Source organism: Macrobrachium nipponense, chromosome 32 (genome assembly GCF_015104395.2).
Source record: "Macrobrachium nipponense isolate FS-2020 chromosome 32, ASM1510439v2, whole genome shotgun sequence".
NCBI lineage: Eukaryota > Metazoa > Arthropoda > Malacostraca > Decapoda > Palaemonidae > Macrobrachium > Macrobrachium nipponense.
The window spans coordinates 30,031,770-30,055,412 of NC_061094.1; the positions used below are offsets into that span (position 1 = coordinate 30,031,770).

General features: G+C 37.6%; 1 pseudogene; it reads left to right on the forward strand.

Annotated features, from left to right (window-relative positions):
* The window catches only part of LOC135207397 (uncharacterized), a 67,133-nt pseudogene that overhangs the window by 37,799 nt on the left and 5,691 nt on the right, over window positions 1-23,643 (forward strand).

Genomic DNA, 23,643 nt, shown 5'->3' on the forward strand with positions numbered 1-23,643 from the left:
CTAATTTAAAATGGTGCAAACATTACCACAATCGCACATATGATTTTTTCTGAAGAGTTACCGCGCGGACGTAAAGAAAATGTTTTTTTTTTCATAAATTCACCATAAATCGAAATATTGTGCTAGAGACTTCCAGTTTTTTTGAAAAATGAAGGTAAATGCTTGAATATTACTAGAATATAAGCGTTTTAGCTTACAATTATGTTTTCGACCATTTCGGTAGATTCAAAGTTGACTGAAGGTGAAATTTTGGCAATTATCGTTATTTATATGAAAATATCTCAAAACTGATAAAAGCTACAACCATGGGTTGTTTTTAGTTGTATTGTGCATGAAATTGTGCACATTTCCATATTATAAAACTTTATATAACGGCTAATTTTAAAATGGTGCAAACATTTCCACAATCGCATGTATGATTTTTTTCGGAAGAGTTACTGCGCGGACATAAAGGAAAAAGTTTTTTCATAAATTCACCATAAATCGAAATATTGTGCTAGAGACTTCCAATTAGTTGCAAAATTAAGGTAAATGATTGAATATTACTAAAATATAAGAGTTTTAGCTTACAATTGCGTTTTTTGACCATTTCGGTAGAGTCAAAGTTGACCGAAGGTTGAAATTTTTGGCAATTATCGTTATTTAAATGAAAATATCTCAAAATTGATAAAAGCTACAATCATGGGTATTTTATTGTTGTATTCTACATAAAAATGCACACATTTTCATATATAATACTTCATGTAACTGCTAATTTACAATGGTACAAAATTATGTCAAAGTGACGAAATAATTTCTGAGATGTGTCACAAATACTTTTTAGTGCGGCAAGAAAGAAATTCGCGCTTGCGCGCCTGCGTAACGATTGTAAACAAAACAACACCTTGATCCGTGAACTCCCAGCATCCCCCAAGGCGCGTGATTCAAAAGTTTTAGGCTGGTAGGCCTATAAGTATTTTTCCGCGAATTTAAAAAAAAACTTTTGTAAGTCGACGTAAAATACGTCCAGTCGGCGTAAGAGGGTTGATTATCCTTAATGTTTATTTTTGAAGCACATTTCCTTATAAGGCCTTTGACTAAAAGAATCAATTATAATAGAAAGCATGACATTCATTATCAAGTGATAACTTATCCAGGTTTTAGTATATCATGTTTACACATGAATTGGAATAAAAGTATTTAATAGCTTTTGGTCGGCATGATGGAAAATCTCCCAATAGGATACTACTCCAATGTGATAACTGCTGCTTTGCCATTTCTTTTTTATAAAGAAGTTTGCATTTTAGATCATAAAGCTTATTTCAAGTTTTGGTTGTAGTTTTGGCGCAGAATTTCTGAGCCTATTTTCATGAACCACCATGAAAGTGTTCTTTTTGATAGATTTAAGAATAATTGTTTGAATCTTGAATGTTATTTTGTTCCTTTATCACTTGAACATAACATTAGTATTTGGAACCCACTGCTATGTGCTTTGGGAATGTATATTAATATAGAATGATGTTTGATGCAACTCATGTACGCTTTTTCTTTCCTCAGACATATTACGAAAGACACAGCAAGAGTTTCAAATACGTTCAAAGTTGAAGCCTGGCACAGTATGGTTATCACAAAACAGCATCATCCAACCAACATGAGCAAAGAAGTCGTAGTTAATTTGCTTAAGGAATCCATGTCTTGGGTATATGAAGTGAGTCAAAAGGATCCCCAGTATATGTGAGTGTTGCTTAACATCATTTTCTCATAATTTATGATACCAGATATGATGTCCAATCCAAAATGTTTTAAATTTCTGTTTGCATCAGGGTGTTCTTTGTGAAAAAAAAAACATTAAGTAATTTGAAGTGAGGCTGTTACATTGGTGTACTTACACACACAAAATTTACAATTAATGGTCAGAAATTTTATGTACAAAATACAATTCTATCTAAACTTTTTTTTATTTAAAGTAGACTGATGATTTTTGTGAAGAAATTGATATTATGGTGGGTATACTTTATACTATAGAAATTACGCACATTTATTTAAACTATAATAAATGATATGGTATTCCTTACACACTTGCCTTACATTATTTACAGAATTACCCATATTAAATTGCTAATTTATATAGTCCATGTATATCTTGATTGATTAGAATAATTATAATGAGAAACGTACACCTTAACAGAGTCATTAAAGTTTAGGTGATTTGTGTACCAAAGCCATGTGTCTATTTTTCATAGAAAATTTCCTTTATTATGTTGCAACTTGTTTCATTAAATGTAGATTTGACCTTAACAAAAATATAATAGTATGGCAAACTTGAACATTATAATTTTCTCCAGGAAAAGTTGAACTATAGTTACAGATACCAAAGGATAAGCATAAAAGACTGGTTTGGATTGAGTCCATATGAATTAGAAACTTATTTTTGCTTTTTACTTAGGTCTAGGTAAGTGGAAACACAAAACAAGACTGAATATCTAATTAAACTAATAAAACAATAGGTGAAACTTCCCAACAAAAAGAGTTTTAGGCACTTGTCAAGCACTCCTATTCCTGACATTGCTTTACTAATGATGTGTGTGTCAGGATTGCTGTTGAATACCATATTTTTTCTAAATTCGTTTTTTAAAGTAACCTTCTAGCACTGTATAAGTGTGTACCTTTCTTAATTTTGATGATGAGAATGCATGTTTTAGTGATATTTTCATCTGCTGATAAATGTTTATATAATGAGTTACTCAACTGGAATGTATTCTCATTCTGTCCTAGGCACCAACTGTATTTGCATTTTTGTATATGTGTGTGTGGATTTCATCTTGTTAGTGAGTCATTTCACTCATGGTATGGTTTAGAAGAGATTAGAACCAAAACAGAAAAATTATCAGTGCTCTTAATCAACTCTCCATCCTTTTTTTTTTATCTATTCCTTGCTGCAAAACAAGTGTATTGTATGAAACCTATTAATCATATGTTGCCTTTTTGTGTGTGAACCAGACCCATACACACCAACTTACCTTATTGTGCGTGAACCAGACCCATATGCACTAACTTTAGTAGTGATAAAAAGAGACCCCCTGTTGCACATTTACCAGCCAAGTCCATTAAACCACAAAGCAGTGTTTCTCATTCCGAGTAGGGGGTTAGTGCTATTTGTGCACTTCACATGGTGTACTGTATGCATTACAAAAGGTTGTTTGTAGCATCCCTTTAGCCCTAGTTGCATGTACTTTTTAGCTTTTCGCTTTACCTCTGTTCCCAGTTCGTTTCTTCCATCTTGGTGTCCGACCACTCAAACTTCCTCTTTTCACTCTCTTAAGTCCTGAATGGTCAAAAGTGTCCAAGTTCTTGGCTTCATAGCCAAATTTTGATAACTCATGAAATACCTCCAATTCCTGTGTGTCTTGGTAAATGTGCTGCTGGGCTTCATTGGGTTAATGGAGTGTTTTTCACTATTTTTGTGCCGTGCCATTAGTAATCACTGTATTTGCCAGTGAATAAGATGCACCCTCACATAAGACACCCCTATTTTATCAAGGTATTTTGTGGAAAAGAACTATTTTAGTATGTTGCATCTTACATTTATAGGAAGATATTTTGTTAGTATATTGCATCTTACATTTTTTGGAAGATATTTTAAAGTGATATTTTAGGGAAAAAGTGCTTGAATCTGTGCATGAAATATAATATTGTGAGAATATTCGGAATAAAGTATGAAATCATATGTATATTTACACAAGCATTTCAAGGAATCTCAATGAATTTTAAAAATTAATAAAAAAAATTGGTGTTACTTTTTTTAGTTTGTTATTTATAATAAAATATTGCATACAAGCAGAATTATCAGTCAGTTATCACAAACTTATGAAAAATTGCTTATGGTACATTGGAGCTATTTGCAATGAGTGGATGTAAACAAAATCATAGTGCCAGCCTGGCGGCCTGTAGTGGTAGCACATACATGTTTATTTATGGTAAGTTTCATTTAGTTTTATAGAGTGTAAATTTACATATGATTTCATACTTTATTCCAGTAGCACAATTTACTGTAATAATTAGCCTTGTTTTTCAATATTTTATTATTAGGAACAATTTTTGTGCTTACCCACTATGCTCGCTCATTGGACGCAGGGCAGTTTTTTTTGGTACATTTAAAAAGTACATTTTAAAAATAGAAAAAGTGTGTCTAATATGCCAGCAAGTACGGTACCATTTTCTGTTATTATTCATTAGCCATCAATATTTCACTTCAGACCTAGTAGTAGTCATTAACCCTCTTACGCCTAAGGGGTATAATAAAAATCGTCTCCCGTATGCCGAGGCAGTCTCGGAATGAGCGCCAAAGAGGAAAAAATATTTTTTTCAAAAAATCACAGCGCGCTTAGTTTTCAAGATTAATAGTTCATTTTTGGCTCCTTTTTTTGTCATTGCCTGAAGTTTAGTATGCAACTATCAGAAATGAAAAAAAAAATATCTATCATATATAAATAATGTGATATATGATAGTATGCAACCATCAGAAATGGAAAAAAAATATCATCATATATAAATAATGCAATATATGATAGCGCAAAAACAAAATTTCATTTATATATAATTGTATTCAAATCGCGCTGTGAGCAAAAAGGTTAAAGCTAATGAGTTAATTTTTTTTTCGTTGTATTGTACAATAAATTGCAATAATTTTGGTATATAACACATTGTAAAACTATCAAAGCAACACAGATAAAATATTATCACAAAATGATGCTTGAATTCGTAACTCGAGGACGTAAAAAAATGTTTTTTTTTTAAAAATTCACCATAAATCTAAATATTGTTCTAGAGACTACCAATTTGTTTCAAAATGAAGATAAATAATTGAATATTACTATACTGTAAGAGTTTTAGCTTACAATTGCAGTTTTCGACCATTTCAGACGAGTTAAGGTTGAGCGAATGTCGAATTTTTTTATATATTTTTTTTTATATGCAAATATTTTGAAAAATAGAAAGCTACAAACTTCAATTATTTTTTGTTGTATTCTACATGAAATTACGCACATTTTCATATATAAAACTCTATGAAATGCCTAATATGAAATGGAGCAAATATAATGATAATGCGACGTACGCATTTCGGAGATTTGTGGCGGAGAATTCGCGCCCGGAGGGAAGGAAAGTTTTTTTTTTTAATTCACCATAAATCTAAATATTGTGCTAGAGACTTCGAATTTGTTTTAAAATGAAGATAAATGATGGAATATTACTAGACTGCAAGAGTTTTAGCTTACAATTGCGTTTTTTATTATTTTGGTAGAGTCAAAGTTGACCGAACGTAGTTTTTTTTCTATCATGATTTATATGCAAATATTTCGAAAATGAGAAAAGCTACAAAACTTCAATTATTTTTAGTTGTATTCTACATGAAATTGCACACATTTTCATATATAAAACTTTATGTAACGGCTAATTTAAAATGGTGTAAACATTACGACAATCACACGAAAAAGTCTGATTTTTTTTGGAAAAGAGTTACCGCGCAGACATAAGGAAAATGTTTTTTTTTTCATAAATTCACCATAAATCGAAATATTGTGCTAGAGACTTCCAATTTGTTGTAAAATGAAGGTAAATGATTGAATATTACTAGAAATATTTTTAGCTTACAATTGCGTTTTTCGACCATTTTGGTAGAGTCAAAGTTGACCGACGGTTGAAATTTTGGCACTTATCGTTATTTATATGAAAATATTTCAAAACTGATAAAAGCTAAACCATGGGTTGTTTTTAGTTGTATTTAGCATGAAATTGTGCACATTTCCATATGTAAAACTTTCTGTAACGGCAAATTTAAAATGGCGCAAACATTACGACAAACGCACAAAAAATTTATCGGAAGAGTTACCGCGCGGACGTAAGGAAAAAGTTTTTTTTTTTTTTTATAAATTCACCTAAATCGAAATATTGTGCTAGAGACGTCCAATTTGTTGCAAAATGAAGGTAAATGGTTTAATATTACTAGAATATAAGAGTTTTAGCTTACAATTGCGTTTTTCGACCATTTCGGTAAAGTCAAAGTTGACCGAAGGTTGAAATTTTGGCACTTTGTTATTTATTTGAAAATATTTCAAAACTGATAAAAGCTACTACCAAGGCTTGTTTTTAGTTGTATTGAGCATGAAATTACGCACATTTCCATATATAAAAATTTATGTAATGGCAAATTTAAAATGGTGCAAACATTATGACAATCGCACGAAAAAATGTATCGGAAGAGTTACCGCGCGAACTTAAGGAAAAAGTTTTTTTTCATAAATTCACCATAAATCGAAATATTGTGCTAGAGACGTCCAATTTGTTGCAAAATGAAGGTAAGTGATTGAATATTACTAGAATATCAGAGTTTTAGCTTATAATTGCGTTTTTCGACCATTTTGGTAGAGTCAAAGTTGACCGAAGGTTGAAATTTTGGCACTTATCGTTATTTATATGAAAATATTTCAAAACTGATAAAAGCTACAATCATGAGTAGTTTTTAGTTGTATTCTACATGAAATTGCGCACATTTTCATATCTAATGCTCCATGTAACGGCTAATTTAAAATGGTGCAAAAATTATGTCAAAGTGACAAAATAATTTCTGAGATGTGTCACTGATACTTTTTAGTGCGTATCGATTGTAAACAAAACAATGCCTTGATCCGTGAGCTCCAGCATCCCCAAGGCGCATGATTCAAAAGTTTTTGGCTGGTAGGCCTATAAGTATTTTTCCGCAAATTTAAAAAAAAAACTTTATGTCGACGTTTAATACGTCTAATCGGCCCCTGGGAGACAATTTATGTCGACGTTTAATACGTCCAATCGGCGTAAGAGGGTTAAGATCTTTTCAACTTTCGTCATTTAGATCTTTTTACCTTTCATTAGGCAACCTATGCATTACTGAGGACTCCCTTATTCCTATTTTCAGTACCGTTGCTGTTAGTTTCAATCTTCTTCATCTTTGGCATTATCCTTATGGTAAGGGGTCAACTGCTTTGATGCGTCTTCTTCCGCTATTCTTGCTAAAAACATCTTCACCCACTAAACTCTTTTCTAAATTCTCCTTCACTTTATTACTCCATTTAATCCTTTGACTTCTTCTTGACCTTCTACCCCTACCAGGTACCATCCTAGCCCTCTTTCTCCTTTTTGTTCACCTCATGCTTATACAAACTCAGTCTGAGTTTTCTTATCATATTAGTAACCTTTACCAGCTTGGCATTTCTAATTTTTTCATCTTTCACACAGTTGCTCAGCATTCTCATTTCTGTTTGCTCTAGCTTCAGTTCCTCTTCCCTTTTTACTGCCATGTTTCTGAACCATACATCATCATTGTCTGATTGCAGTGCAGCTCTTTATTTTCAGTTACTATTTGGCATTCTTTGGTCATAGCCTTTCCATTTACAGCCCCCCAATAATTTTGGTGATTTTCTGAAAATTTCAGTATGTACAGCTAATTTTCTGAAAATTTCAGTAATTTTCATTTCATAATAATTCTTATTAACATGTACTTCTACTTTGGGGTTCTCTTTGCCAAGTGTAATAGGGTATGAAGAGTAACTTTTTAACCTTGCATAATTTTATTGGGTGGTTTGTTGTTTGTTTCTTCAAATCTGAAGACCCTTATGGACAGTCAATAGACTATACATAAACCCAAGAGGGTTCCAAGGGAAATCAGTCTGCAGACAGAGGCAAGTTTTAGAAAATAGTGATAAATAAATAAATAAATATGAGGGCATAGAAAATGAGACTGATACACCTGAATTCAGGAGACATCTATAGAAAGAAGGAATGAATTTACTCCTTGCTTAAACATTTGGAAGTCAAAAGATTCCATAACTGCATAAGGCAAACTGTTAAACATTTTAGTTGTAGCCATAATAAGACTCCTCGCAAAATAAGTACAGTGGTACCTCAAGATACGAAATTAATCTGTTCCGAGGCAGCCTTCGTATCATGAGCTTTTCGTATCTTGGACCGCATTTTACATGTAAAATGGCTAATCTGTTCCAAGCCCTCCAAAAACACCCCAGTAAATTTCATAATAAAGCTAAATTGACCTATAAATAATGAAATACTACAACAATTTTGACCATTCAATACCTAATTTAATACGTACTGCTAATATACCTGTAAATAAAGTGTATTAGTGTACATGGTATACAAGAAATACTGTACTACATACATACGTACGTATGTAGTAAAATGTGGAAGCTTACCTTTCGAGTGAGGCTATCTCCAAAAGTGGCGACAGAGGAGGACAAACGGCAGATACGTACGTACACTTAACTTTACGAAACACATAAAAAAATGTAAGGAAAACACAGACGAAACTTACGAAACACATTAACAAAACTGTCACACTTAACTTTACAAAAAACTTAAAATTAAATTTTTTTATTTTTTTTATTTTTTTTTATTTTTACATTTTTTTTTACTTTTTTTATACTTTATCTTTTTTTTAACAAAATTTCAACTTCTTCACCACTTTCAACTTTCTGTTTTTTTGTATCACTTGGTTCTTCCTTTTTGCTTACTACTCCTACTAAAGGCCTCTTTAAAAAATAACTATCCAAGGAAGATTGCTTCTGCCTACTTTTGACAATGTTCCTGAAACGACTCAGGCAAACGTCATCGAACTGCGCAAGCATACGACCTGTGTAAGCCTTTTTGGGGTGTCTCTTTTCTATGATTGATTGCACCTTATGAAAAGCAGCTAGAACATCCTTAATTTCTACTGTTGTCATAGAGTTGTCGTCCTCCTCCTCGCCGGTGCTAGAGAACTCCTCTTGAACGACGTTATGTTGCATGGCCTCCAACTCCTTCAGGTCATCCGTCGTAAGCTCCTCTTGGTGCTCCTTGAGAAGGTCATTGATGTCGTCCTAGTCGACAACCAGCCCCATGGACTTGCCGAGTGCAACGATCTCGTCAAGATCTGGTTGCGAAACAGTTTCAGGATCGTCAACTGTTTCTGAATCTGCAGCACCAGCTTCGCCCACGTCGAATCCCTCGAAGTCTCGGGCGGATACGGCATCAGGCCAGAGTTTCCTCCACGAGGAATTCAAGGTTCACCTCGAAACCTCCTGCCAAGCTTGGTCGATGAGTCAGATGCATATTACGATATCGAAATGCTCCTTCCAAAATTCACGCAAGGTGAGGTATGTGGTATCGGTGATGTCGAAACATCTCTTGAAAAGATGTTTTGTATACATGTTTTGTATACAGCTTCTTGAAGTTCGATATCACTTGCTGGTCCATGGGCTGGAGGAGAGGGGTGGTGTTAGGCGGAAGATAAAGAACCTTGATGAAGGAATACTAGGCTAGGATATCTTCCTTGAGGCCAGGAGGGTAAGCAGGGGCATTGTCCAACACCAGCAGGCATTTCAGAGGGAGGCGCTTCTCTTCCAAGAATTTCTTCACTGTCGGGCCGAAACTCAGATTTACCACTCAGTGAACAAAAGCCTCGTTACCCAGGCTTTCGCATTAGCCCTCCACATCACTGGAAGCTTCTCCTTAAGCATTTTGTGGGCCTTGAAGGCTCGAGGAGTCTCCGAATGATACACAAGTAGGGGCTTCACCTTGCAATCCCCACTGGCGTTTGAACAAAGGCTTATGCCCGGGTAGCTTCTTCTCTTCCTGCGTGATGTACGTCCGACGAGACATTTTTTCCAAAAAGGCCTGTCTCATCACAGTTGAAGATTTGATCATCATCTCGTCGAACGTCTTTAAAGGCTTCGGCCGCTTTCGTGTCCGAGCTGGCCGCCTCCCCATGCCGCACCACCAAATGGATGCCAGTCCGTTTACGGAATTTCTCGAACCACCCATGCGAAGCCTTGAAGTCTGGGGTTGGCGTTGATGTCCCTTCTCCGTCGTCTTTGGCCTGGGTAATCAAATCGCCAAAAATAGTGCTGGCCTTGAGGGAGATTGTCGTCTCCGTTATCGTATCGCCAGCGATTTCTATGTCTTTTATCCAGACAAGAAGAAGCCTTTCCATTTCATCGTGCATGTGGGTCCTCTTGCTGGACAAAATAGTGATGCCCTTGGAAGGTGTAGCTGCTTTGATGACATCCTTCTGCTTAAGGATGGTGCCTATTGTCGACGGATTTCGGCCGTATTCCTTGGTGATCACACTCAATCGCATACCAGCTTCATACTTTTTAATTATCTCCATCTTTGTCTCCAAAGAAAGCATCCTCTTCTTTCCGTGAATTTAAACTTTCTTGGGACCCATGACTACGTATATGCTGTACGTAATTACGTTATGTAGTACGTACTATATGTATGTAGTAAAGTTCTCACACAACACGATAAAGTATACCACAACGAAATCACTAACGAATTTACAATAATAAACGAAATCGTTAGAACGAACGAATACCGCGTGCGTACGATACAGATGATGCCGTGCAGTGGCTGAAGAAGCACGCCGCTACGTAGATGCATCATGGGAGGGATGCTGACCAATAGGAGAGAAGGATCTCATGGCGGTACTAGCATCAGGAATCAATGGGAGAGCAGGAGGATGGTGGCGGGTCTACTCAGTTGGCAGCACGCGAGTTTCAAAATTGTTATTGGTGGTCCGGGCGAATCTCGGACCTTACAGCAACAACCTTTCGTATCTTGAACAATTTTTGTATGTAGAGCCGTAGAATTTTTCATATTTGCTTTCGTACCTCGAATTTTTCATAAGTTGTTGAGCCTTTCGTATATTGAGGTACCAGTGTAGTATTAAACCTGATACAGTAGCGTATCGAGATAATGGACCATGGTATATGTATTGTACTTCTGGATATATTGGTGCAAAATGGAAATATATCAGTTTGAAGGTTTTTGCCTCTCGATCTTGTGTCAAATATATAACAGTCACTATTGGTATCTTATAAAACATAACAAATATGCATCTTTTCCATGGCTCTTTTAAAATGTTATATTGCAATACACTCCCTGAACACCCAAATTAGCCCTGGTCACTGACCAGCCCGAAATATATCCCCACAGATTTACCAGTAAGTGGGTAATTTTAACTATTAGTGTTATCAACGCTGCAGGTAAAATCTAGCTAAATGAATTACCTGTGTTACCGTTGGCAATACTGGCCACCAGAGGCCCGTCTCCTCAATTGCTCTTTGTTCGCATTGAGAGCTGGACGTATTCCTGCTCCCAACGAACTTTTGGTCTTTTAGCCTGACCCTCACAGTGTTTACCGAGGCCTTGATAGAGTTTGATATCCTTGGCTTTCGTTTACAATGTCTCCGTGTAACAAAGGGTGAGTACCCTCAAAATGAGACATTCTTTTAGTTTTAGCTGTAGGGAAGTGTAATGCATGTCATACAGAGGGGTTAGTTCATTAGATCACTTAGAGGACTACCTTACTTGTCAGAATCTCTAGTCTCTAAGAGCAAATAGAAGACAGCGGCAAAATCGCAAGAGTTTAGCAAAGAATAGCTAGAGTAGGAACGGTTCAGAATTGGAAGGCAGAATTTTTAACTTGTTTGCTAATTTCATGACAAAGCTAATTGAAATAGAGATAGCAGTAGTAGCATAGGTGATACTAATCATTCTCTTTCAGCTCCCCTCCCTGTATCAGAACTGAAGGGTAGGATCTGCTGGCCCCCCCGGCGCAGGGCAGGCAGAGTTTAACAGCAGATTCCCCCTTCCCCCTCAAGGTGTCAGTTCTAAAGTTAATGTAAGTTAGGCCAGGGACAGATGAATACATAGTGATAATTGGTTAAGTAGTGTTTAGGAAGGAAGTGCAGGTTCCCTAGGGTTTGGACTTCCTTGTAGTGTCTAGTGTGAAGGTTCGTCTGTAGAGCCATCTTTGGTTTTATTTCCTACTTTGAGTTCTTTGCAACAGAAGGTTTCTTGTCCGTGGCTGGTTGTTTGGATGTGCTTTCAGGTTTGTCTGGTTCTAAAGTGTTGGATAGCGCTCCTTCGTCTTTTTACGGGCTGCTCTGTGAGCAGGAGCCCATGCTGACACAAGGTCAGCTTAATCAAAACAACAAACAACTTTGTCTTCAAAGGTTCCTTTTTCTTTCTATGGATAAATTTGGTTTGTCTTGCAGTAGTGGTAATCCTGGTGATCAGGTTGTTGATTTGGCTTTATTCATATATGGTATGGTAATTATTAATATCAGTTAAATCTCTCGCAATGCATATTGACTCATGATAATTCAGTACAAAAAGAAATTGAATAACATTAATAACAGTAGTCTTTTCAGCACTGAATGATCTCATAGGTCCCAATACTTGGCCTTTGGCCTAAATTCTATATTCAACTCAACTCTCTCGCTGCCTGACTGTACGTTGCTGCCTGCGCCAGCTGCGCACAAGTTATAGAAAGACTTATTTTCAAAATGTAGTTGTACCGACATTAATTACTAACCCCATTGTAAGAATTATCGTATGACGAATTACAGTAGCTTGAATACGGACTGTATTCACGATCATGTCTCGAAGATGTTTCCTGAGTTTGCTAATGATGTTGTTCTTCAATATTATCATGGGGAACAGAGTCGGTCTAGTTTCTTTCTCTCCCAATTTCTTCTAAAACTTCTTCTGTCTTTGTGTAATCTTCTTTATCAGGTCATTCTTTAGTGGTTGCTTTGGAGTCTTCTCTCGCTCATCCTGTGTTCTTTGCCATTAACACAGCAGAGCAAAGAATTTTCATCATTTCAATCCTGGAATTTGGGGTTTTTGATGACTCCCTCTCTTTCTCTTTGGAGTTGAGGGAAGTACGTAATTTTGGCGGGGCTGTCTTCTTAGCACCTTCCATGGGCCCTGTAGTTCTCAGGCTGCTGGTCTGGATGCTTCACAGGTGGTTGCGGAGTCTTCTGCAACTCTGTATACTCATCCTTTACTGGGTTTGAGACGTAATGTGTCCTCCGTGGTTCTTGCGGGGGCTACGTCAGTGGCGATTCGTCGGCACCATCGTTGACTGTATCAGCACCAGTTGTGTCCTCAGCCCCTCCTTTCAAAAGGGTAGCTGGTAATCTTCCTTCTTCGGTTCCTATTTTTATTCTTTTGGGGTTCGAGACATAACGAGCCTACCGCGGTTATTGTGGGGGCTATGGCCGTTGGCAGTTCGTCTGCACCATAGTTAATACCGTTTGTGCCCTTGGCCTCCTTTCGTTAGGGTAGCTGGTAATTTCCTTCTGTGGCTCCCATTGGTTCCACAGTTTGTAACCTGTCATTAAAGGCACATTTATGTGCCGCAAAAGTTGGTTCTCCACCTGCATAATGTCGGCATTAGGTGCTCTGGTGGTTACTGCGAGTGTTGCTTCTTCTTTTTCTCTCCTGCTTCTTTCTCAACCTTTTCCTGCAGCTTTTTCTTTCCTCCTTCAAGGGGTTCATTGTGGGTTCAGCCTTGGTTCCGGGGCTTCTGGGAGTACTTCCTTCCCTCACTTGATCAATATAGCTTCAGTTCTGGTCTCCCATCCTGATTTAGTATTGGTGTAACTGGCATTGGTTGGATTGTGTTTTGCGGCCTTGCGGCTCTTCCACTCTTAGGGGGCATTGCTCACCCATTTGTAGTCAGCCAGGTGTTATGTCATAGTCATTGGCTGGTGACAGAGTTTTGCAGTTGAGTGAGATTGTCTTAAGGTTATGTCATCGTCTTTAGTTGGTACACATTTGGCGCAACAGTGTGGTTGACTCTTAGGGGTGGGCTTTCATCGCCAAGGTATGTTCGATACAGGTGTTACATTATCGTCACGGGGTAGTGCGAGTATGCACAGTCTAGCGAGACTGGCTCAGTTATATGTCATAGTCTTTAGTTGGTACACAATATGTGGAACTGGGGACGGTTATCTGGGGGGTATGGCAGCCAGGTGTCACGTCATCGTGCCTGGGGGGGGGGGTATTGTGCAGTCAAGTGCAACAAGCTCAGGAGTCAGAGTTTATCATCGTCTTGTTGGTATATTGTTGCACAACCAGATCGGTTGGCTCAGATATGATGGGATCATGTATGTCAGGTGTTGGTATCAAGCAGCCAGGTGTAGTAAGTTCTGGGTTCTTGTATTCAGTGCTTGTGTGTTCGGCCTTTCTCCTTTTCCTGTTCCAGTGCGGTCAGACAGGACTGACAGAGGATTCTCTTTGAAGAGAGAATCAGGTGCTAGTTGTGGTTTTTTTTTGTTTCTCCAGCAAAGGAAAGCGAGTATAAACAGATGTTGGACTTTGTCCATTCTCTCTTTCCGTAGTCCAGGGTCCGGAGGAACCTCACAGTTAATTCAAGCAATGTTTGATACATTGTATTAAACCAAACCAGTAGTCTCTTAAACATCAAGTAAGCTGATCTGGTTTCGGCCGAGTCGGGCAGCTCTTGGGGAAGACGTCTCTAGGCTAGCATCACTTATGGGCCAGAGTAGACTTGATTCAACCTTGCTTCTTTATAGGAAGTGTTCTGTATGAGTTAGTGGGTAACCCTTCTGCCAGTGTCCGAGTTCCACATTACAAATCTGTTGAGGCTCTTCTCTCTTGGGTTCCTTCGTTGATTCGTGTGGTAGGGGTTACAGATTGTGAGGCTTGTATTTGGAAGACACCTTTCAAAGCCAGTCGGAGGCCTTGTCCCACTCTATGTGGATGTTGTGAAAGTTGATGGGTGTTTCTCCGATCCTCGACTGTTTGACAACCTCATCACTTCTGTTTTGATGGGGTTCACATACCAGACTAACATTCTGGCTGGCTGTACTACGTTCTTGTCAAGGAGAGGAGGACTTCTTGTTAAATCATCTGCCTCCTCAACTATTTGGACATTTTTAAGAAGGTTCTGTTGAGGGTGCCTCTTGTGCTCAGCAACAGTGTTTTAGAAACAAGATGTCTCCTCAATGGTCAATTTCATGTCGTTGTCTTCATAAGTAGAGTCGCAGCAACATCGTTAGATAATTGTAGAGCAGGTGACGGATCACAAATGCTGCTGTGTCCGGTTCGAGCTCTCAAAGTTTATTTGTCACGTACTGAGGAACTTTCACCTCGTCAGAGAATCTTATTTGGTTTCCCCTAGGTGCCCATAACATTCCATTTCCAAAGTGCAATTAGTTTCTTCTTACGAGTGGTTATTAGTCAAGCATTGGTTCTTCATCGCAAGTACGTACTATCATGGATGGCTACCCTTCAGCTTTCTGGAGGAATTTTTCAGTGTCGGCGATCTTGGAGGCAGATATTTGAGAGTCGGTGTGGGTTTACACAACACACTACCTTAGGGATTTTCAGTTTCTTCAGAGAAAGGTTACTCGCTGGGTCCTGTCGTTGTGGTCAACTCGGTTTTATAATTAGCTTGGTATCGTTAGGATGTTAAAAGTTTAGGTAGTAAGTGGTAGTCTAAATGAACTCGAGAGTTTCTGTTGGTCAAGCTTAGACTGAGTGTATTGTTTTCCTTTAGATCCTTGAGGTTAGGCAGATCCCGATAGTCATGTTGGAATAACTTCAACTTCTTCAGCACAGTCATCTGCGTCAGTGAGCAGTAGAGAACTCGAAGGTCCTGCACACTCAACTTCTCCTCCATACATGAGAGGCTGAATAGCCACATGGGAGGTTCACCATTTCCCCTCCATACATGAGAGGTATAGAATACCACATGGAAGGTTCTTCAGACTCAGGTGGTACCTTGGACTCAACACTAATGATAAGGTTCTTCCTCTGCAAGCATCCTCACCTACTGAGTTAGACAACTAGGTGAGGAGATTTGCTTTTACCTCCATGAATAAGAAGAGTAGATTACCAGATGGGAGGTACTTCTGACTCAGAGGGTACCTTAGACTCAACACTGACATTGAAGTACTTTTTTTTGCAAACATCCTCACCTGCCGAGTTAGATAACTAAGTGAGGATACATACATGATAATGAGTTACCCAGCGTATGCTCCGTTGACAGGTCGGGCTGAATTAGATTGACTCCCACTTCCATTAATAATAAAACTATTACGTATTGTAATAATTACCTGAACACCTGAATGATTACCCACCCTCCTCCCCACTTCAATTTGATAGTGAATGATTCAATTGAGGAGACGGGCCTTTGATGGCCACTATTTGCACCAGTGTTGCCAATGGTAACACACGTAACTCATTTCACTAAATTTTACCTGCAGCATTGGTAACGCTGACAGTTAAAATTACCCACTTAGTGGGTAAATCTGTGGGGATATAGTTTGGGATGGTCAGTGACCAGGGCTAATTCAGGTGTTCAGGTAAGTATTACAATATTAGTTTTATTATGAAAACTTCATGCTTTACTTCACTGTATTAAATAATATTACAGTGTTCCCCCCATATTCCCGGGGGATGTGTACCAGGCACCCCTGTGAAAAGTTAGTATACCTTAAATAACATCCTACTTCAAATATACCTAAAATTACTCTTCCCCTCCACCAATTTCGTATATCAAACTGTCATTTACTCCCCCGCCGTCCTTCCTTCAAGTGGATAAAAAGACTGGGAATCGAACTTTTTTTTATTAATCTTATCAATATTTGAAAATTAGTTATAAGGTAAATCATTTATTTATACTACAAAACAAATAAACATGTAAGTAATAGAGAGAGAGAGGAGAGAGAGAGGAGAGAAGGAGGAGAGAATGTTATTGGTTATTGTTGAATCTCATTAACCTTAATTATTAATTTTGAAAAACTCGTACTGTATATTATTTTACCATAAAATGTAGTAATGCCCCCTAAAGATATACTGTAAAGATATACTGTATACTTCCAGCCCAAACAGAGGGCGAGAGTTACCACTATGACATACATATCTTGTGTGGAGAGAGAGAGAGAGAGAGAGAGAGAGAGAGAGATTATCCTTATTTAAAAGAGTGAAATGGATAGATTATTGTATTTCTTTAAAATATTATCACATGAATTTTGAAATTAGTTATTATTATTATTGTTATACAAAAATATTAATAAACATATGCACATCTACCATAGAAATTCTCTCATCTCGGTAAAAAGAGAGAGAGAGAGAAACAATACATGATCTAGAGTAGGCAACACAACCTAGTTGGCAACTTTCACCCCCCTCCTCTCACATTACTTGATATATTTGACAGCTGTTGGACCCCATCCATCTCAGCTTGGCTACCTGGAGTTCAAAGATGTGGGGTGGAAAGGATTTTCTTTCATTCTTACATAATTTTTTATTGATAAACTAAACTCTTGCTAATTCACTTTATTATTTTCTTTAATGAACTGATATTATTGCTGTTTACATTAATGCTGATATTTGAAAATTAGTAAATCATTTACTTTTCATACAAAAAACATACATCTCTGTAAGTGAGAGAGAGAGAGAGAGAGAGAGAGAGAGAGAGAGAGAGAGAGAGAGAGAAATGGAAAGACTATCGTAGTATTTCTGTAAAATACTTTCACATATGATTTTTGTAATTACAGTTATTATTATTATTATTATTTTTTTTTTTATTTTTATTTTTTTTGCTCTATCACAGTCCTCCAATTCGACTGGGTGGGTGGTATTTATAGTGTGGGGTTTTGGGGTGGCATCCTGCCTCCTTAGGAGTCCATCACTTTTCTTACTATGTGTGCCGTTTCTAAGATCACACTCTTCTGCATGAGTCCTGGAGCTACTCAGCCTCTAGTTTTCTAGATTCCTTTTCAGGGATCTTGGGATCGTGCTAATGCTCCTATGATTATGGGTACGATTTCCACTGGCATATCCCATATCCTTCTTATTTCTGTTTTCAGATCTTGATACTTATCCATTTTTCCCTCTCTTTTTCTTCAACTCTGGTGTCCCATGGTATTGCGACATCAATGAGTGATACTTTCTTCTTGACTTTGTCAATCAACGTCACGTCTGGTCTGTTTGCACGTATCACCCTATCCGTTCTGATACCAACTAGTCCCAGAGGGATCTTTGCCTGATCGCTTTTCTATCACTCCCTCAGGTTGGTGCTCGTACCACTTATTACTGCAAGGTAGCTGATGTTTCTTGCACAGGCTCCAGTGGAGGGCTTTTGCCACTGAATCATGCCTCTTTTTGTACTGGTTCTGTGCAAGTGCCGGGCATTCGCTTGCTATGTGGTTTATGGTTTCATTTTTCGTATTGCACTTCCTACATATGGGAGAGATGTTATTTCCGTCTATCGTTCTTTGAACATATCTGGTTCTTAGGGCCTGATCTTGTGCCGCTGTTATCATTCCTTCAGTTTCCTTCTTTAGCTCTCCCCTCTGTAGCCATTGCCATGTGTATTATTATTATTATTATTATTATTATTATTATTATTATTATTATTATTATTATTATTGTTATTATTATTTGAAAAATATAATAAACATATTATAAATACGTGTACCATAAAAACCTCTTGTCTCATGTAAAAGAAAGAAAGGAGAGAGAGAGAGAGAGAGAGACGAGACGAGAGAGAGACTGAGAATAGAGAGAGAGAGAGAGAGAACACATTACTTGATATATTTGACAGCTTTAGCTCCTGGAGTTAGAGAGAGAAGACTGGGATTTCCTTCATTCTTATAATTTTTTAATTTTTAATTTATAAACTAAAATCTTACTAATTCACTGTAGTATTTTCTTTAATGAATTGATAGCTCTTTTACATTAATATTAATATTTGAAATTAGTAAATCATTTATTTATCATATAAAGAACATTACATTTCTCTGTAAGAGAGAGAGAATTATTATTGTTGTTATGTGATTTCTTTTAATCTTATTAAATTTACTAGTACAGTATTGATTAATATTAATATTTGAAAATTAGTAAATCATTTTTGTATCATAAAAGTAAAATCTGAATGCACTAATCAGTGATTATTTACCGTCGGAAAACCCCGCAAATAGGTGAATCCCCTGCAAATAATGGGTAGATATGATCCAGAGAGAAATCATGAATCCTGAGAACGCGAATAGGGGGGCCCTGGGGGCCCCCCACTGTATATGTATTCTCATATCTTTTATTGTATTATAAAATTCAAAACATAGTGATAAAGGTTTGCTTTGGAAATAAGGTGAGGGTGATTACAAAGTAAGTTTATTTCTGCATATTTAACTCAATTCAAGAGCGATTTTCATGCTTCCAGTTAGCATAAATGAATCCCTAGATAGTCTATATAAGACAAGGTTATATTTTATTTTACAAAGTGTTTTTAAGTCAAAATATGAGTTAAATAGGTCTCATTGTGAACTAAATTTAATTATTTTTTCATTAGTAGATGGCGCTGGGGTAATTTTTTTTCTTTTTTTTTTTAAACTCGAGACTCAGTTTGATATCTTTTCTTGATTTCATATTATATGAGCCTTACTTTTCTCTCCAATTTTATTTACAGTTGAGTTTGATGGCATATCAAAGTTTACAGGAGTTTAATCCATGTTGCCAATGCACGATAATTTATAGTTATTATGCAACCTGAACGATGTTTTCTCAGCTTCAGCTACACTTATAGCTTGAATTTAATAGAACGGCACATTATATTTCCTTGATGAACTTTTCTCCATAGCGAATAGGACATAGTGTACAAATATATCAGTCCTATTCTGTTTAATTTATATAATTTTTTTAACATAACTAAGGTAATTGTTTACTATTTTGTGATAGTTGAAATGCATTCAGTTGTTCTTAGCAAAACAGCTGTTTCTTCTTCAGTTGCAATGCTGCTAACAATACGTTTATCGTTCTCTTTCACATTTTTAACGTATTTAACTAGAAGATTGGATAAAGAAATGGAGAAATAGAGGTTAATGTACAAGACAATGGTAAAAGCACGAGTATACAGTAGTATACGGTAATTTTTATTAGTTAATTTACTCAAATATTTTCCATGTTTATTGTCCAGATATGTAACATTTATTGTTACTGTTTCTTTAGTAATTTACATTGCTTTCAAGTTTAAAAATTATGCTAAAGTTTTTACTGTCCAGCAGTTTAATAATTTTAATTAACAATAAAATGTATTGTTGTTTACATAGTACATGTAAGCATTATCACAAGTTGCTAAAAGATGAATCTTGGGGTGTTGGGATGGTTTGGGGTGTATTTTTGTTTGAAATGATTCTAATTGTTTTAGAATGATAATTTATCACTATTTTTATTAGAACTATCAAATTAGGCAGTGAATTGTGAAAATAGGCAGTTACTATAAGCATTTTACAGGCAGTCCCCGGCTAACGATGGGTTTGGCTTACAACGTTCTGAGGTTACAATGCTTTTCAATTATATTTATCAGAAATTTATTTCCGGGATTACGACACATGTTCCAGGGTTACGCCACTTACAACACCAATATAGCAGAAGAAATATGACTCCAAAAAATGCAAAATAATCAATATTTGAAGGTTTTTTGATGAAAAATGCAAAAAAAAAAAGAATAAGAATGCAGTTTACATAGTTTTTAATGCACCCAAAGCATTAAGTTTTCTTAGGATTTTTGATGATGTTGCGGGTTACGATGATTTTCAGCTTACAATGCTTCTCAAGAATGGAACCCGTCGTAACCGGGGGACTGCCTGTATGGTACATAGGGTAAGGGGTACAGGGTATAAATATACCTGGTATTTTATAGTAAAAACACCCCTTCACAGATATATACAATGAAATATCAGAGTTTCTTTTAGAGTGGCGTTGGCTCAGACAGTTTAATCCGTTATCTCGAAGAGCTACTGTACCAGAAAACAACACGCTGTTTCCAGCAGCAGCCTGTACAGTGTTGTGAGCAAAAACAGCTAGGTCAAGTAAGGAAGAGTGCAGATGATGTTTGTCAATATAGTAAATTTTATACAACAGACATAAGCCCACTTTACATTTGTGCCAAAAAGTCAATATAAACAGTATTAAGAATTGGCATTAACCGATGATATAAACTGTTCCAGCAGATACCAACTTTTTGAGAAACACAGGAACCAATGTAATATAGGTACATATATTTTTTATTTAAGTAACTTACCCAGTAATTATATCACTATAGTTTCTACTCAACAGCAGTTTGAATGATCAAAATTCACAGTACTACTAATATTCATCTTTGTTTAAGTTTGATGACTAGGTCCCACCCACTTTCTGTGAAGGAGAGGAACAACTCATGAAAAGAACTTCAATTTGTTTCTGCTGTCCTAGAGTTCTCATGGTTGTAGGAATGCAGCTTGTTTTTGGAATTTGTCATATTAGCTTCTCATTTGGTGAAGTATGTACTATTCTGAATTTTGCCTTTGGCACTGTGTAATTTTATTTGCTGTTTAGTTGTTAATTTTTACTTTTTCTGTCTGATTTTGACAATTGTTTGTAAGTTTTGGTGTGTCGACCGGCTTTTCCTTTGGCGAGAATTGCCAGTTGGTGATGTAGTTATTTGGTAGTTCCTTATGAGAATCACTGTTAGGCTGTTCTTCTCAGTGTTCTCCTTGGAGATTTTCAGTCATTTTGTTTGTATTACCTATTGCGGGTTATGCCTTAGTTTTGATTATGTCAGACTCTAGCTCATCTAGTTTTCAATATTGCTTCAATACCAGGTTAACTTAAGCTTCATATGATGCTCATACTATTTGCACATCTTGCAAAGGACAGGTCTGTTCAAATGATCCTGTGTGTGGGAGAGGTGGCTACCCGTATCGCTGACTCTCCTAAGCAAAGGTCACTGCCAGACCCCTAAACCTGGGAGGAGGTATACTGGAAGACCAGGGAGGTTGATAGGATCTGTCCACGGGTAGTCGCCCACTTGGTCGAGCCTATTGCGTCCAAGGCTGCAACAGAGGGCCATTGGAGAGGCATCTCAGATATCCACTGTCTCTCCTAGAGCCTAGGAACACCCAGCTCAGATTTGTGGTGCCATTGGTGTTTCTCAAAGGAGTTTTGCCCCCTTGAAGAGACATTCTCCTTGTTTGGAGCAGTCTTTGCTCCCTTGCCGAAGGTCTAAAGAGATTTTCCCGGAGCCCCCAAGCGTCCTTGCAGCTTTTGGGATAGCCCCAAGTGGCTCTCTCCGGATCACCTGGCACCTAACCGCCAGTAGCAGGCACCCAGGCGCCCTTCATCATTGTCGAAGTGCCCAGTTATGCCCAAGCGCCCATCAGCCAGGTGCCCAGTTCTAGCTGTCCACTTGGCACCAACTTCTAAGTGCTTGGCACCAGATCATTCTCATCAGGTTCCTTCGGTTGAGGATGAGGAGGTGTATCCTTCTTTAGAGTCAATTCAGCACCAGCTTAAGAGTATTTTAGATCTTTTGCTGAAACCTCTTCCATTGAAGACTCCCTTGGACCATTAGGCTTTGCAGTTGTCATCAAAGGAAGAGTAGTCAGTGCAGGATTCATCTCCTTTGGCATACACTGCCCTCTGGAGTATTTTCTTGTGGCCTTCCCAGATTTCTTCTCTCTCACAGCTCCTGTGGCACTGCAGTCAACATTTTTTATGAATAACCCATCTGACTACTCCTGACTCCTGAAGATGGTTCTCTCTTTGTTTGCTAGGATGGCCCTGGATGATGTGGCTCTCTGGCTTTCATAGAAGAGGAATCAAGGGATTCTCTTTGTATTCTGCCTACTCACCTATCTAAGAGGTGTTACCAGTCATACTCTACTGAGAAGCCCCTTCCTTTGGAGTGGTTGCCTCCTCCCAGGGCGACTTCTCGGGACTGATATATTCAGCACGCAGGTCTGCCTTTGCTGCAGCTAAAATGGTGTTTTCCTTTACAGAAATTGATCACTTATTGAAAAACCTTTTCAAGACTTTGGAGGTGCTAAATTTTCTTGACTGTCAGTGGGAGATTTAGCAAAAAACAACCAAGATTTTTTCTCCCCCTATCTGAGGATTGTTCTTCGGATTGGCTTATCATTATTTACTGCATGAACAGAGCTATTAGAGATGCTTTGCAGGAATTGGCCTCCCTTTTCACCATGGGATTTTGAAAAAAATGGAGCTCTGGTGTTCGTTTATCTCCACGAATGTCCATGCTTTGCTTCTCAGAAGGTCAGCTCTCCTTTTCTCACCCTTGACCGTCACCACCTTTTCCCACAAGCAGTGGTGAATGAGATCACCTTAGAACTTCAAAAGAAATCAACCCTGGACCTTTTGGCCCAATCCACAAGACACCCCAGGGAATGGTCCACATTTTCAACTAAATTGACTTCCAGCGACAGCCCTTTCGAGGAGGAAGACAGAGGTTGCAGTTTAGACCGTAAGCTAACATCTGCTTCACCTCCCGAGCAGTTAAGAAGTCCTCTTCAAAACTTGCATTGAGAAAGTGAGGATGCAGTCCTCCATGTGCCCATGGGCACCAGGCTCCAGCTCTTTTATGAGAATAGGAGTGCAAAGGGGACAGTCATGGATTGTAGAAGTGCTGAAGGAAGGGTACTCAATACCTTTCAAAGAGAGGACACCTCTAGTCAACATGCTGATCGTATTGACCGAGTACTCTGCTGGATCTGAGAATTACTTAGCCTTTTCAGTGGAAGTCTCATCGCTCCTTAAGAAAGGGGTGATAGAAGTAGTAGAGAACATTACATCAATGGGGCTCTACAATGGGTTGTTTGTAATCTCCAAATCCACCGGAGGATGAAGACCAGTCCTTGGTGTGAGCGCACTGATTTTTTTTATCAAGAAAACTAGATTAAAGATAGAAACGGATCAGTCCATTCTTGCATCAATTCGTCAAGGGGATTGGATGATCTCCCTAGACATGCAAAACTCATATTT